Source organism: Chelonia mydas, chromosome 5 (assembly GCF_015237465.2).
Source record: "Chelonia mydas isolate rCheMyd1 chromosome 5, rCheMyd1.pri.v2, whole genome shotgun sequence".
Classification (NCBI taxonomy): Eukaryota; Metazoa; Chordata; order Testudines; family Cheloniidae; genus Chelonia; species Chelonia mydas.
In genome coordinates this window covers 50,963,769-50,981,487 of record NC_051245.2, presented here as the reverse complement: position 1 = coordinate 50,981,487, position 17,719 = coordinate 50,963,769, and the positions used below count along the sequence as shown (strand labels likewise).

At 40.9% G+C, this 17,719-nt stretch overlaps 1 long non-coding RNA gene across 1 annotated transcript in view; it reads left to right on the top strand.

The window, feature by feature from the left end:
• The window catches only part of LOC122465837, a 54,173-nt gene extending 38,497 nt beyond the window's left edge, over positions 1 to 15,676 (top strand). Inside the window, exons 5-7 of the long non-coding RNA XR_006290934.1 lie at positions 3,240 to 3,536; positions 10,283 to 10,368; positions 10,799 to 15,676. This is a non-coding gene — a long non-coding RNA (uncharacterized LOC122465837). The remainder of the gene's footprint in view (positions 1 to 3,239; positions 3,537 to 10,282; positions 10,369 to 10,798) is intronic.
• Positions 15,677 to 17,719: the final 2,043 nt, after the last annotated feature.

Below are 17,719 nucleotides of genomic sequence, written 5' to 3'. Positions count from 1 at the left end.
TGGTTTCAATGGGAGGTTTGCCCCCAAGAATAGACTATGTGATCAGATCTCCTAAGTCTCAATTCAAAATTCATTGTTTCCCCTGACATTACAAGCACCTACAGCAGAGAAAGGAGATCCAGAAAATACAGGGAAAGAGGGTAAAAATCTCAATGAAAAAATTTATTTCTTAAAAATACTGTAAAGGATCATGGTGGGGGGAGGGGAGGGAGACATCTCCTAAAATGGATTATTTTTATGATTGTGTATTTCTTTCCTTGAATGATCTAGCATGGTGATTAAATGTAATGTTACCTTTAATATTAAACAGTTTTTTGAAAGGAATATCTCTGTTGTAATTGGCTAAAATATTGAAACACCAGAATCAAATCCTGAACAATTCTAAAGAGTAACCCACCCACTCATGATGGAAATTTGAATATTTGGAGCATCAGACCAAGTACTAGTCCTGCTTCCAATTAAAGCAAAGAGAAATCAGTCTTTATCTCTTAGGAGAATTGTGTCTTTCTAAGAGAAAACAGAGACAGAGCTGGTATATGTAATTGAGAAACGGCTCCCTGAGTCCATTAATTAATATTCAGGACATACATGTATTTTTACTAGGATTTTACAGCAGGGGGCCAAAATAAATTTGTTTTAAACAAAAACCCCACACCTCCACATTCTTATATCACAATTGCCGGTCTGAGATAGCTATGCTGCAGGCTTATAAAAGATTTCAGTATATTGAACAGAAAATGGTTAACATCTGAGGCTTGCCCAGAAGTCTGGTCAGGAATGTATAAAGTAATCTCAGGTATTAGACCCATCAATAAGTGTCCAACTACCCTGCTGTCAGGCTTCTTGAGGCTCCACTTGAGGCACAGTGGAAGTAGTTCAGAACTGGGGCAAAATATGGTCTTAGAAGAACAAGCTATGCATTTCTGCACAGGAAAATTAAAATGGCCTATTTCAGAAGTGATTCAGAACAGCACATGCCTGCCAACCTCAGGATTATTTACATGAGTTTTGTACAGGAAAACTGGCTAATAAGAAACTTTTGGCATTTAAACTTTAGGGTACAAAGGAATCACCTCTGGAGTTCTAAATCTCATCAATAAATGCCTTACAGCTGGACAAGGAAGGATAATGAGGGCCTGATATTTCATTGTTAGTATATTAAAAATTATATTGAAGTCCATAACACTTATGGGTGCATGCGGAGCGCTAGACCAAACTCCATCTGTATTTCTGGGATTCTTTATACTTTGTCTGTTTCTGAACCAAAACCTCTGGGGCTGGCTTATGAAATTAACTCTCATCCCTCCCCCCGCTCAAAGGAAAAAAAGCTTATCCACACCTCCACTCAGGTACTTCTTGTAGTAGAGGGTCAGTTGCTGTGTCCATCCATAATGTAGGGGGCTGCCACATAGATCTGATGCCTTCCCAGTCAAAGAAGGATCCTCTACGGAGTAGCCACTCACACTGATCTTGCTGCACATTAGCAACAATGGGACACAAAAGGCTCCTGCTGCTATCTTACTAAAGTATAGAACCTGAGCTATTCCAGCCTGTTGTGTATGAGTCTGCCTGATCTACAGGACACTCTTGAAAAGTTTCTGAGAGCGTCATGTCCAGCTTTCCTCAGTTGGAGGGATGGTTATTCTGAATGTGAGTGCAGAGGGAAGTAAAGGAGAAAAGAAAACAGAAAAGACTGAAGGATCTCTGTACTTCCTGCCCCATTTAGGATCAGTAATGAAAAAAAAAGCTAAAATGTATTGTCAAGTGACCATCATGACATTAGGCCACAGTCTTTGAACTGAGAAACCAAAAGCTACAAAAGTGATATGTTTTTAAATATACTGAAATTGTAGGTTTCCTACTAAGATATACTAGGCACTCAGGCCCAGATCCTCAAAGGTATTTAGGTCCTAAGTCCCATTGATTTCAATTGAAGTTAGGAGCCTAAATATCTTTCAGGATCTGGGCCTCTGATAGCATGGTGATGGGTGGCAGTATAAAATCATAAGACAGATAGGTTGACAGTATATATGTGAAAACCTCAGATGAGCAGGAACAATTTGCAGGAATCACTGTGTTTCTAATAGTTGGGAGCCAGTTATTTCCTTGAGTTAATCTCTCATGCGCAAGGTTCCATTTCAGTCATCATTTTCCCAGCCGTCAAGGCCAGGACTTGACTCTCTTCAGAGTCCATCAATACCTGTCCTTAATTGGCCAAAAGGATCACTTTGGGGTGAAGCGAGGTGCTACATCTCTTCCAGGGCCTGAGAACACTTCACAGAGAGTATTCCAGGTCTCTTCTGCTTCGAAAGCAAGAGGACAGGGTAGGTAATTGAATTCAGGTCTCTAAATGATACTACCAGACTCACACATAGCAACTGTAAGCTGGTAGACTGACTTATCAGAAAATACCCCCAGAAAGTCAGCAGAGGTTTTATTGAAAGATAAAATTTATACCCAGAAATGAAAACAAGTTAACATAAGCAGAAATGGAGAAACACAAAACTCCCCTAGCCTTGGGTTCAGCTCAGTCCCATGATCTTCTCATAGGCAGTCTCTAAGCACACAGTTTATAGTCCTTCCCTAGCATCTGTGCAAAAAGGGAGGGGGCGGAGTTTAGCAACAATTAACCCTTTGTTCATTTGGGAGCAGGTTGTGCCCCAGCACCTTGTTTCAGGACTGTCCCCTCAGACTCATCATACTGGATTTTCAGCAGATGGGTTATATGAGAATGAATATGAATAGAGATCCTTTAATCTATAAAATTGTGATGTATTAAACTTTGAGTGGTGATTAACTTTAATTTCTGCTGGTATTGTTTGAGAGTGAAACTTATAACAGAAGTAAAGGTGAATACAAACGGAGAGACTATTTCTGAGTAATCTTTATGGGTACCACATTAAATGATAGAAGTCAATGGAATCATTAGATACATTTTTTCTGTATATACAGAATGAGTTTGGAGGTGCTCTATATTATTGATACTAGGCTAATTTTATCTTTGAGGCTACAGTTTATTTCTACTAGATTACTATAATTTGTATCTAATTATTTTTAATAAATGCTCTTGATATATTTTCCTCTTTTAGGAACTAGAAGTGATCATTTCCATACCTTTCCCTGCCATGGTAATGAGAAAACATTTTATAAGGAAGGCTGGAAGATGCATTAAATGCATGTTTTGTTGTTTAAAAACTAACTGCAAATACACTAATGAACTATTTTTTTCTGTTTTGAAGGTACATGCAGTAATAATCTTATTTTTACAAAAGTCAATAAACAAGATTTTTAAAAATTAGGCCCCAGTCTTGCATTGTCATCTGCCCTCGGCCTGGGTGAAAGCAATTGAAGGATTGGGGTCCTACAGAAGAAAATGCCAGAGAAGAGTGGTAAATGAGAAAAAGGAGATGGAGTTTGTTGTTTACGCCAATATTAAATGGTCCATTTCCCGGATGCAAGCTCATGAAAAGAGGAGTTCTTTGTGATTACTTAGTAATTCAAACCTTACAACCCTCCTCAGAACACATGGAGACAAGGTAAAAAAGGAATTTTTACTGCTATTTCATGAAATCTGACCCACAGCAGACCTTGAAGAATTCACTAAGGTTTTGAACACATAATATGCAGGCTGGTATTAATCTCCTTTTTTTTATTTTTTCCTTACCAGATGAACAAAAAAATTACTGAAAATGAACCTGGTTAGATTTTTATAAATAGAAATGTCAAAGAATACAATCAGTAGTCTGGTTCCTACAAGAGGCTCTGTCTTACAAAACAAATATACTGCTGCAAAAACAAACCAAAACATAAATCCCAAAGACCATAGTTCTGTATTAACATTACTACTGCATTGGAGTATGTGTCAGTGATGTATCCCACTGCACCTCGGGCTTGCAAGACTGGATTTTCCTTCACTAGCAGAGTCCATCAGAGTCGTCCATGTGCCCTGTGCCTAGTCATCCTCCCATGTTGAAAGGGCATAAAACTGTCATGATTCTCCCTCAGTTCCTTCTTACCATCTGAGACAGAGAGACAGAACCTGGCTGGTGTCTGACCTGCTAGTTTTTAGCTAGCCTAAACTCCTTTGAAATCTTCTAAAATCTTCTGTGAATATTCACAACCTCTTTTAATCTTTTGTTTTGACCAGCAGGAACTGATCAAATGATTGGTCAAAATTCTCTGGTCTGACACCTCTCCCCCCCCATACAGGGTTTCTGTATTGGCAGATTCAAAACCTGCAGGCTTCAAGCTTGGTACGTTACGAGATGGGCACAGTAGGTGCCTCTTCTGTCTAGGGGAATCCCATGTTCCAAACAGATGCTCGGTATGCTTACCATTCTCTGTGAGGTCTCACAAGTCTCAAGATATGAGGCTGAAGCTCCGGGTTCTGAACAATCCATGAAGGACTCTGAGGAAATGAGCTCTGAAATCCTTCCAATGGACAAGTGCTCCATCAAGGAGAGTTACGATTTCTAAGACCACCATGGAGAAGTTGGTACCGAAGAAAGATCTGGTGCCGACACTGGCATTGATATCAGCATGAATATTAGCATTGGGACCAAAGCTGACTTCAGCTTTGATGTCGAAGCGAACATCAACACCTAAGGCATTGAAGCTGAGCACGGAAAAGGACTTTCCAAGCACCAAAGCAGGAGTTCAAGAAGGAGCTTAGTGTCCTTCTGCAAGGACAGGCACACAAAACATTGGGAGATAAGGCCTGTATGGCATTGAGGGATGGAGAGAAGCAGCACACTGTGATGCAGCAGACTCAGCTGGCACTGACCCCCCAAGGCATTAACCCTGGCCTTTAGCAAGGAGGGTTGGGCGGAGCCAAGTCTATCCTGGTACTGGTATCCACTAGCGCCAATACAGACTCTGGGACTAAAAGAGTCTTATTCGTAAGTGCTGCCCCTAAAGGAGGTCTACTCCTCATCATCTCCAGGGCACACCTTTTCGCCTGCAGACTTCTAGCAGGGGACCCATCCTCTCTGAGGTCTGTGAGCAGTGTAGTAGAGAGACCTGCAGACTTCTACGGACCTAATCACCACCAGCCTACCAAGAATAGCATTGGTCAACAGCCTGCAAGTCACACAGGCCTTATTGGGAATACTGGGGCCATCCTTTACAAGCATCAAGAAGCTAGTGTCCATCATCAAAGAAGAGGTCCCTCTCCCGAGTAGTTTCTGTGGCTAGACTACTGACACCAGAATACCAAGAGGTACAGGATCCAGGGGCACAAAAACATCAGCATTCTGTCTCATCTCCTCCAGATGAAGTGGTATCCTCAGCACCATCACTGATGCTAGATGACTTGAAAGTATTCCAGGAGTTCTTTGTGCACATTGCTGATACTCTAGAGAGTGAGACTTTGGTCATCTCAGAAAAGTCCCACAAGCTGCTCAACATCATGTCAGCTTCTGGTCCTACCAGAATCGCTCTTCCCATTAGCAAGGGACTTCTAGACCTGGCATCTTCTCTGTGGCAGATGCCACCCATTATACCACCAATGAGTTGAGAAGAGGTACCAGGTATTTCCTTCAGGGTTTGAGGACTTCTACTCCTACCACAGCACTGGCTCCTTAGTTGTCTAGGTTGTAAAAGAAAAGTGAAAAAGTCAACAAGAGTACACCAAAGGACAAAGACTCCAAATGCCTCAAACTATTTGGGAGGAAGTCACATGTGGTATTGCTACACTCCCAAGACATCACGGCCAGATCTGTGGCCACCACAGTGACCATGCACAGAACACAGTGGCTCCAGGCATCCTGAGAGAACTACAGACTACAATTGAGGACTTTCCCTTTGATGGCTCAGTGCCTTACATTTGCTGAAGGTGAAAAGCAGCCTTGTATTCTCTGGGGATTTACACCATTCCTTAGTACTGCAAGCCTTACTGTCTTCAGCCTTAGCATTAGCTGAGACAGCACACACATCCTGCCACAGACAAGGAATATCATAATAAAAAAGAAACTGAGATATAACAAAGAGAAACAACCTTCCTCTTCTTTGACACCATATTTCATTCCGTCAGTGCATCAGCAGATTTTATGAGAGGGATGATAGCTGCACCAGACCCAGCCTACAGAGCATAATCATTGGCTGCCTCCTCCCCTGATTCCACCAGGTGTGGTCTGCCTTGACATCACACAGAAGGATGTTGGAGATCATCATATATGGCTACCCCATCCAATTCCATAATTTACCCCACCCATCCCTTTTCTCATCCCTCTTCAGGGACCCTTCTCACAAAAGACTAGTACAAACCAGAGTGGCCTCACTGCTTCATCTAGGAACCATAGAGGTGGTTCCTCAGAAATAAAGGGGAAGAGGCTTCTATTTGTGATATTTTCTCATACTGAAGAAGAAGGAGAGTCTTCATCTTATTCTAGACCTAAGGAGACTCAACAAATACATTCAGTGTCTCATGTTCGGGATAGTAGCACTGCTTCCATCATTCCAGGCTTAAAGCTCAAGACGAGTCTGCAGCTCTTGACTTGCAGGATGTATACATACTTCCACATAGCCATACACCCCCAGCCCACAAGAAGTACCTGAGATTCACAGTCAGACACAGCCATTATCAATACAGGGTACTGCCCCCTTTGGATTCTTCATGCTGCTAGGTGTGTTAACGCAGTTCCTGGTGTTAGTGGCAGCATGTCCAAGAAACAAGGGAATCCATGCCTACCCAGACCTGGACAACTGGCAGATCAGAGGCAGACAGGAGGAGACAGAGATAGCTTTAAACTGAACCCTTCCCTGTCCTCCCCATTAGGACTCCTTGTGAAGTACAAGAAATAGTCTCTCACACTATCACAGATGATAGAGTTCACAGGGAGGCTGATCAACTCCAGATCAGCAAGAGCCTACCTTCCACAGAACAGATTCCAATAACTTCAGTCAGTGGTGCATGACCAACAGGTGAATCTGGTGACAGTGTGCACATGTCTGGGGCTCTTAGGGCATATATCAATTTGCTTGTATGTGACGCTGCTTGCCAGAATTTGTCTGTGGCCTTTACAACAGTGGCCGAAGTCTCTGTACTCCCCATCCAGATATCATATGAGCAAATGAGTCACACATCTGCCTCAAGTACTGTGGGAGCTGTCTTGGTGGCTAGACCTGATGAACACAAGGAAAGAGGTGACATTTTCAGACCCCTCCCTGACAATGACACTTTTGGACATATCAGGGACAGGCTGGGGCACCCACCTGAAGCACCTTCAGATGCAAGGCATGTGGTCTAAAGACAATTTGAAGCTACACATGAATGTTGTAGAACAGAGAGCCAACAGCCTAGTCAGAATGGCATTTCTGCCGATTTTTGTGCTGAATTCCATGGTGAAAATCCTGAGAGACAATACATCAGTGATGCACTATATAAGCAAGCAAGATGCTCAATCAACCCTTCTTCCATGGTTTCAAGGACTCCTGTACACTTTCCCAATCCCCTCCCACTCTCCAATTCCCAGGATAATATCCAAGATCAGATGGGTAAGGCCTTGATCATCATGATAGCCCCATACTGGCCAAAACAGTTTTGGCTATAAGATCTGCTGCAGGTGTCCAAACATCTTCCAACCTGCTCAGACATAATGTCCCAGAACCATGGTCAGATGTTGCATCCAAATCTGTAGTCATTTGAATCTGAGGGCTTGGATGTTGGCTGGTTGAGAAACTCTGACAGAGATTGCTCCCTACAGGTTCAGAAAATTCTTATACAGAGCCGGAAAACGACCACCAGGAAGACATACTCCTCCAAATGGAAAAGATTGTCCATTTGGGCAACACAATAATATTAACCTGGGGGAGGCCCCAGTACTGAAGATCTTGGTCTGAAGTAAATGGGGTTACTATTTAAGTCCCTTATAATACAGTTTGCTGTAATATTGGCATATCATGCTTCAGTACAGTCACCTTCAGTCTTCTTGCACTCTGTGGTAGTGAAATTCCTCAAGGGTCTTCTTCATGCTTGACCTTCAGTCTAGGAGCTGACTCGTATGTGGGACCTCAGCATCATCTTTTTAAAACTTATAGAGCTTCCTTTCAAACCGCTCTTTGACTGCACACCACTTTACCACCAAGACTGTCTTTCTTGTGGCCATTACTTCTCCACGGAGAGTCAATGGGCTCCAAGCACTTATAGATGGACCTTCTTCCACAGGGACAAGGTGGTGATGAAACCACACACCAAATTCATCCCTAAGATGGGCTTGTAATTCTACCTGAACCAATTAATTCTTCTTCCGGAAGCCACACTCAGCATGAGGAGAAAAGAAGCTCCATGCTCTGAATGTTTCCAGAGCCTTGCTGTATTACCTCAACAGGACCAAGCCTTTTAAAGTCTCTCTACACCTCTTTGTGACCATATCTGGTGCATCGAAAGACCAGGCTATCATATCACAAAGAATCTTGAAGTGGATCACTGTGACATTCCCCTGGTGTTATCTGGACTGGTAATCTGCTAGGTCACTCCAATCCTCGACTCTGGGAGCCAGCCTTACCGTGCTCTGCTGTGAGAACCCCCACTCCCGGGCAGTTCACGCATGTAAGCTGCTCCCAGCTAGTGAGTGAGCACTTTTGGCCAGCTGCTGCTTGGATTGTGCAACTGAATGACACCAGCCAATATCTCCGGTCCCAGACACAACCCTAGGAACCTCCATCTTGCAGTGTCCAGTTATGCCCGCTGGACGCTGCAAGCTTACATGAGTTCGTCAATTTAACAAAGAAATTGATATGTACCAGGCTTATTATCCCAAGGGGAGTCTCTGACATGCTTCAAATCAAACACACTGCTTCAGGTAGAATAAAGAAACAAATTTATTAACTACAAAAGATAGATTTTAAGTGATTATAAGTCAAAGCACAACAAATCAGATTTGGTCAAATGAAATAAAAGCAAAACGCAGTCTAAGCTGATCTTAACACTTTCAGTGCCCTTACAAACTTTGGTACTTCTCACCACAGGCTGGCTGCTTGCCTTTCAGCCAGGCTCTCCCCTTTGATTATCGCTTCAGTTGCTTGGTGGTGGTGTCTGTAGTTGGAGGTGGAAGAGAGAGAGAGCATGGCAAATGTCTCTTCCTTTTATCATGTTCTTTTTTCCCTCTTGACTTTGCTTCCCCCCCCTTCAGAGTCAGGTGAGCATTACCTCATCATAGTCCCAAACTGACCAAGGGAAGGGGGGTGAGTCACTCGAGAGTCCAACAGATCCTTTGTTGCTGCCTAGGCCAGTGTCCTTTGTTCCCATGAGGCTGGGCTGGGTTTGTCCCATACATGCCCTGATGAGGTGTGAACTGACCCCTGCTCCCACAGAGTTTTACCTGCACTTGTTTTAAGCCATGAGGACACATTTTCAGCCTCATAACTATATACATGAAATTACAACCTATAACATTACTATAACAACAATGCTCAGTGCATCATGAGCCTTCCGAAGACACCTGACATGACAAACTTTGCATTGGATACCCCACAATCAGATTATAAGGATGAACCTGGGGGTGCAGGGTGTTCTCCTGAGGTACAGAATGTCACAATCACACGGTGCATTTCCACTAGCCATCAATTGACTGGCTAGCCTCTCCCTCCAAACATCAAGGCATACACCACTAGGGTGAAGGCAGCATCTTCTGCTTGCTTCAGAAATGTGCCAGTCACTGATCAGCAAGGCAGCTATGTGGACAACCTGCTAACTTTTGTTAAACATCCTGCACATGACATGGCAGTGAGGTCAGATGCCAAGTTTGGGAATACAGTACTTCAATCACTGGGTGACTGATACAGCTGAAACTCTTCACTGTCACAATTCAAGGAGGCTACTTCTTGCCAGTCACCTACACATACTCAAAGAAGAAAGAAGGGTTACTCTCCTAACAATAACTATGGTTCTTTGAGATGTTGCAGTCAGTGTGGACCCCACAACCCGCCCTCCATCTGTGTTTTGGAGTCATCAGCAACACAGGCTTTGAATTGTAAGGGAACTGACATAGGGTTGGGGCTGCTCCACGCTTTATTACCTTTATGGAAGCATGAGGAGGGCATGTGTGATGGACATTTCTGGACAAGAAAAATCTGCTCTTATGCACCTAAGGTGCATGCACACGTATGATGGGATCCACACTGATTACAACACGTTAAAGAACCAGGGGCCTTGGATCTCCTCAGTGCCATGGTGCCCTCTGGATCCCATTAAGCACCATGGCCATACATTAATGAGTTATATGGATCATATGATCACTATGTTGTAACTGGATCCTCTGACATGCTTGTTTTTATTGTACAGAATTGCAGCGTGGACAGGGCTTTCCAAAGTTTGCTGTATAATGTTTATAAGTCTCCCAGTTGATCCCATAAACCAACATCAACAAGGTAAGGGCTGCGGAGTGATTACCTTTAAATGAGAAAAACAAAGATTCCATGTATTCATGGTTCAATGCGGGTCAATGTAAACTATATGAAGAATCATGGGCTATTATCTTACTTTGTCTCTTGCTTTCATGCATTGCAAAGTATTTGTGAACTGATTCCTTTGGTTTATTTGAGATGGGTTGTTGGACCTGGTGGTATACTCTATGAATAATAAGCCTGCGGGGTGGATAAAAGTGGATGATTTTTTAAAAATTGATTTTTTAAAAAACTGGATTGTTTTATTTTAATTAAATACAGGTTTATTTTTTAAAATTAAATTTGAAATTATGACAACCTATGTTAAGGCCTAAATTTACTTTCATCTGTTAAAATGATTTAAAATTAAACTAAAATAAAACAAAAATATTAATCAGTATGTTTTCTGCTGAAGTTTTAAAGAAAGTCAAACACTGAACTGGTGGACATCACTGGCTGAACACCTGTAACCAGAGTTTGTTGAACTGCTAAACCAGCTTTTGTCAGCACTAGCCTCGTGACAGATGGAGAGAGAATATTTTCTTCATTTCAGCTTAATCCACTAGTTCAGTTCAATGACTAGACCATGCAAAGTTAAGAAACCAATAAGGAGCTGAACATACAGGAGAGTTTGTTTTCTTCTTCTAGTCTACAAATAAAAACTAGGTGTGAGAGAATGATCTCTAATAGTTCTAAAATCTTGAAAGACAGTGGTGACCATAAAGAATCAGTTCAATTCACTAGCTACAGATAATACTTTGTTTAATAAATCAGTTAGTTTTAAATGCAAACACGTTTTGATAAACTTTTTTCCTTATGTGTCCAGCACATGTAAAGTAATTTTATTTAACTAATAAAAAAGCAGTTTTAAAGTGCTGCATATGTGCATTTTTAACTAAATTTGAATTTCCAAATAGAACCTGATACAAATCACAAGTAAAAAGTGACTCATTATCTAGTAAAAATATATGCTTCATTCACCATTTTCAAACATAATAAAAATGTAAACATTAAGGATCTGAATAAATGTAAATTAGGCTATGTAATTGCTTAAATAAATGTGTATTGTTATAGTGTATCCTCCTGGTTAACAAAAAGAAGCACCACATTTAGTGTAAAGGCTATATTTAGTTATAAATCAACATGTTTTAATGGTTACCAACCAATCAGAATCAGCCTTTCCTTAGGAAAATAACTGAAAAGTACAAATGCAAAACAAGATTAAAATGGATGATTTTAATCAAAATTCCCTGCTTACTGATTTAAATCATGATTAAAATCAGTGCTTTAAATTAGTTGATTTAACGCAATCCTTCCTCTATGCCTCATGTGCTATTGCTTATTTATTGTTTGTTGCATTCTGGTTGGCTCTGAAGATCTGTTGTATGCCTCAGTCAGTTAGAGGAGACAACATATGCATAAATACAAGTTTTTAAAAGTATTTTTATAAATAAGCCAATTCCTGACTTAATAAAGTTTTTGCTTTGTTTTTACTTTTACTTTTTACTTTTAACACTACTGTCAAAAGTAAACCATTGAGCCATCAATCAGATCTAGCACAGCTTCCGTTTGGTATAAGCCACATGGTTTTAGTCATCACCATCCTTTGCCTGAGCCCTGAAACTCAAAATATTATATTGGGTGAAATCGTAGTCAATTGTCAATATTTCCTTTTTTAACTGTGCATGAAAAAATCAAATTAGTTTTTAAAACAATGAGAAGCAAATACTCAGATGTCAGGGTTACACTGTACTTTCCAGAAGGTAGGCCTCGGTCTTGGGAGGTGTTGAATTTCCTCATCCCCCCGAGTTCATTGGGGGTCGAGGGAACTCAGCTCCTCGGAAGATTAAGCCCATAATGCAGACAGAAATGATCTGACTTTCACAGGTTATTATAGCTTTTGTCACATCCAGGAGGACAGAAAAGTCCCACAGAGCTAATGTATGTTTGAACATGTTGACATAGCATGGCTGATGTGGCATACCACTGGGATGATATTTAATTCACTGATATGTGCTAAGTAAATATGTGGCTAGATAGAACCATTTTGTTCCTCTCTTATATTAAGTATGAACATCTAATGGTAAAAAGCTACCTAGGGAATAGAACATCACCCGGTATTTGTTTTATAAAACTGTGTAAAGGTTTGCCAAAGCTGTCACAGTATGATAGCTGTGGCCATTTATTTTTCCAGATCCTAAGTTTGAGGGCTTTTGCTTGCATTGGAATCTTTTTTTTAAAAGAGAGATTAATAAATTTTAAAATGTTGAGGCTGCTGAACAGATTTGTTGATCTAGTAATGATACATTACTGGCTAAAGGCCATATTCTGCTCCCAGACACACCCAAACCTGCATCCCATCATATGTAACCTCATCATCAAATCTTATGGAGGCACATTTTGACTAATTCTAAAGACAAAAAACACAAGTGGCTATTGTGATAGCTAAACCTGTTGAAGTTAGCAGTCTGCCTGTGTCAGACCAAGTCAGAAATTATCAGCTGCTCCATAATGAGATCATCCTTTTTTCATAAAAGAGTGCTGAATTTTGTGGGACAGCAAGTAATAAGGTAATATAGGCTCTTCTGACACAAGTATTTGTTTCTATACATGGTGCTAGTTGAACCAGACAAAGCCTCCAGTCCTGCAGTGTGGGTGGATCCCGTCCCCTGCCTGCACCTGAAAGGAGTGCCATTTATGGTTCTGCCCACATGGAACTCCTTGCAGTATTGGGGCCCAACTAAGTCCCTTATTCCCCTGGAAACCCCGATCTAAGGCAGTTATCCCCAATTTCCAAGCCATTTTTCTCCAGTTACCTACTCACACATTAGGGTCTTGCATTCTTTAGAAGATGGACCATTGAGGCAGTAATGATAATTAATAGGTGTCTTTCAAATGCTTAACAACCTAGCACAGATACCACCTTTCACAAATTAGGTTGTCTGGCTCAATCTAGTTTCAGTCAGACCTCTTGTTAAAACATATGAGCAGTTTAGTTTGTTTCTTTTTGTCTTGAACTATAAATTATGGACAAAGAATGTCACACAAGGCTTTAAAGATCATCATCAACAGTTTGATTTGCAACTGGAAGCAAACAGGAAGCCAGAGTAGTGATTTGACCACAGGTGTTAAGCATTCACGCTGGCCCATACTGTGCTAGAGGGAGTAATAGACTAATCTTGGTCTGATTTTTTTAAAAGTTATTTCTAATGTTAAGTGTCTTGACCTCCGCTAGGAAATGCTAACTGTGGGTGAGATTCTGCATGGCCCTCACATTGCTGAACGCTGTAAGAGGAGTATGCAAAGAGAGCCTTTACTCCCCCTTGAATGTCCACGTAAAGGCCAGGCAAAATTGTGGTCCCTATGCTCTTTGGAGAAGCCAAAAAGGGTAAGGATGAAGCAGGGCTAAAACCAGCTTTCATACAAAAGCCTGCAAATTAGGACCAGCAAGAAGAGTAGAGCAGGTGAAGGGGTTTAGTGGTTTGCATGCTTCCCTGCAGGCATCCTGGGATGGGATGTGGACTGTCATAAAAACACAGTCTAGCCCATTGGGTCCAATCCTGAAAGATGCTGAATGCCCCTTAACTCTTTTCAGTAGGAATGCTCAGCACTTCACAAGACTGGGCCCTCTATCATCAGGGCATGGGGCCAATCAAGCAACCTTGTGCAGCACTAACCGTCTGTAGGGAATAAACCTCCAGTGATGGGAACTTCTCCCAGGGGACTGAAGAAGCACTTACAAAAGAAATTGGGGGTGACAGCACGAGCTCTGCTGGAGGATAAGAGGGGACTGTACTGGGGAAGGGAATTCTGATGCCATGAGCTCAGGGCACCAAGCTGGCAGGCAATGAAGCCAGCCTTGTCTCTGAGCCTTCTCTTACTCCTCCTTACTGCAATTGAGCCATTCCCACCAGCCTTTGATTTCTTTCCCACTGGAAGACAGCAACAACCAGAGCTTTTCTTTTGCTTTTCTGTTCCTTGTACTGCCTCTAATGATGAGCTAGGCCCTCCCTTATTCAGGGGAGCAATCCTCATTCATGTGAGTGTTCCTGTGATTAATGATTGCAGAATCAGGTCCCTAGTTAGAAATTTCATGGAGAGATGAAACCTATTAAAAAAGGAGGAGAAACTCTTGGGGTCCCCAAGGCCAACCTAACCCCTAAAACGTCTTTTTAAAAAGACCAAGCCTAGTCTATTCTTGCCCATGACGCTTATTTCTAAAATGTGACAGCTAGCCAAAATTCATTCCAGCTGCACTTCAAAACTATACAGGTATAACTAGGATTAAAAATAAGGAAATGTCATTTAATGATTGGATCTATTGAAATATAATGTCTTGGAAGAGAATGTTGTCTGAACTCAGCCATTTACAATAGTTAGGATTTTGAAAAATCCACAAAATGAAAAGAACTTTACATTGATTATTCACATCATTATAATAAACATATAAAGAAAGTGGAGCACTAGTGGCTCTACAGAAGTAACAGCCATTATGACAGAGCTGCACTGATAATGTGCCACTGCAGACAGTCTTAACGTTACTCCACAACATAACTAGCTGCAGTAAAAGAAGAGCAAAAGAAGAAATGGTTTGCAGCTATCCTATATCGCAGGCAGGGTGATATAATGTAACATATGTTTTAAAATGATAAAGACTTCCAAGAATAAGATGCAGATTCCAGGAACAGAAAAATCTTCATAGATGCCCAAACAAAGCTAAATCCTGTAATAGTTGAATAATTGTAGCATTCTATATCTAGAAGTTAAAAAAATCCCAAACCATCCCCTTAGTGGCTCATCTGGTCAACACTCTGACACACAAAGCCTAGTGCTCTTCCTTCAAACCTAAGAATTAATCAGCATTATGTAAGAGATTTTTTATAACACTCTAAAAATACATTGTGAATTCCTTTCCAGTTTTGGACTAAGAAGCTTTAAAGTAACCCCCCTCCCCTTTTAAACATAAACAGTGGATCTTTATTTTTTTATATTAGGATCTTAATTTCTGTCAGTATATGTGTTTCAAATCTCATTAATTACAATATTGGTCCCATGAGATGCAATGCTGTTGCAAAGAACAGTGTTTGTACTAAAAACGATTTGAGCAAGGGCACAAATATGTTTTATGTACATGTGTAAATACTTTTTAAAGAGGACTAATGACACAAAACTTCATAAGACTGTTTGGATGTTTTCATGTTAATCTATCTGTTTACTGAACAAACTTTTGTATCCATGTGATGTTTTGTTTGCATTGTATTGATAACACATAATACAAGATGATAGCACTCTTGTGAAGGCAATTGTGATGTTAACTTGGCAAATCTCAAACAAAGTCCTACGAGTATTTTGGTTCTTTGCGTACACCATAATTAAGTCATAATACTTCTATATGCCTTTCACTGGAGGATCTCAAAGCACAGTTCTGACACTATCTTCTGAATTTCATTACTAGACATGGGGGATCCAGAAGAATGAATTTTACAGTTTTGGGGGGACCTACAAAAGAAGAGTTATTGGTACCCTACTCATTTTGCTCATTCTTAGTTCATTCCCACCCCTAATGGATCAAGCCTTAACTACATTAAGGCCAAATTTCAATCTAGGAGCTGCTGAGACACGTGTACAGTGCCCCAGATGCAACATGTGAAAGCTGGGGATCCAGCTTTCTCAACTGAGGAAATCTGGTTATGGAACAAACTTCCAAAGAAGATTAGATGATTCCAGAGTCTAAACATCTTTAAGAAACATTGCAATTTTTTCCTCTTCATAAAAGCCTTTCTACCATTGCAAGAACAATATTCACAGTGACAACCACTGTACCCAAACACCACCATCCCAAAACAAAATCTCCAAACTAGACACAAACATCATCCTACCAATCAACAAAAATAACTCAGTGTACCCCAAGAAGAGTTTTAACCCTGAATACGGAGAAGAGTCAAAAATTCCATAAAGTTTGGTAGAGACTTCACTATTGCTATCAGTTTCACATGGAAGGCACTCAGGGTATGCCTACATAGCATTTTAAAGCAGTGAGTCTCAGAGCCTGGGTCTACAGCCTTGGGCTCGCATTATGCCACTAAAAAGAGCTGTGTAGACCTTTGGGCTTGGGCTAGAGCTTGGGGTCTGAAGCCCAGGGACAGAGCTCTATAAGATCAGGACCTATGCTTGTAGAACACCAAGCATTATCGTTCGGTAATAGCGACCATAATGAAATTAAATTTAACATCCTTGTAGGGGGGAAAAGACCCAAAGAAACTCACCACAGTAATATTTAGCTTCAAAAAGGGGAACTACACAAAAACAAGGTTTGTTAAAGGGAAAGTAAAAGAAACAGTCACAAGAGTGAAATGCCTGTAAGCTGCATGGAAACTTTAAAAAAAACACCGTAATAGAAGCTCAAACTATATGTATACGCCAAATAACAAAAACAAGCGGGCCAAAAAAATGCCACCATGGCTAAACAACAACATAAAAGAGGCAGTTAGAGACAAAAGACACCCTTTAAAAACTGGAAGTCAAATCTTTTTGAGGAAAAAAATGAGCATAAACTTTGGCAAATCCAGTCACCAAAGTGCAAAGTAAGCAATAATGGGAAAAGAAGGAAGGTCCTCTCATGGATCAGTAACTAGTTAAAAGGATCTCACAAACTGGGTGACTGGGCAAGAAAATGGCAGATCAGATTGAATGTTGACAAATGCAAAGTAGTGCATATCGGAAAACATAATCCCAACTATACATACAAAAGGATGGGGTCTAAATTAGCCGTTACACTCAAGAAATAGCTCTTAGAGTCATTGTGGATAGTTCTCTGAACACATCTGCTCAATATGCAGCGGCAGTCAAAAAAGCTAACAGATTGTTAGGAACCATTAGGAAAGAGCTTGATAATAAGACAGAAAATATCATAATGTCATTAGTATGCCCATTCCTTGGGCCCATCTGGTTGCCCCATCTCAAAAAAGATGTATTAGAGTTGGAAAAAGTACAGAGAAGAAAAACAAAAATTATTAGGGGTATTGAACAGCTTTCATATGAGGAGAGGTTAAAAAGACTGTGACTGTTCAGCTTGGAAAAGACACAACTGAGGGGGGAATACGAAAGAAGTCTATAAAATCATGAATGGGATGGAGAAAGTGAATGTGTTATTTACCCCTTTACGTAACACAGGAACCAGGGGACTCAATGAAATTAATAGGCAGCACGTTTAAATCAAACAGCAGGAAGTACTTCTTCACATAACACACAGTCAGTCTGTGGAACTCATTGCCAGCAGGGGTACTGGAACAATTTTTATAGTGGAGGTGCTGAGAGTCATTGAACCAAACTGTAA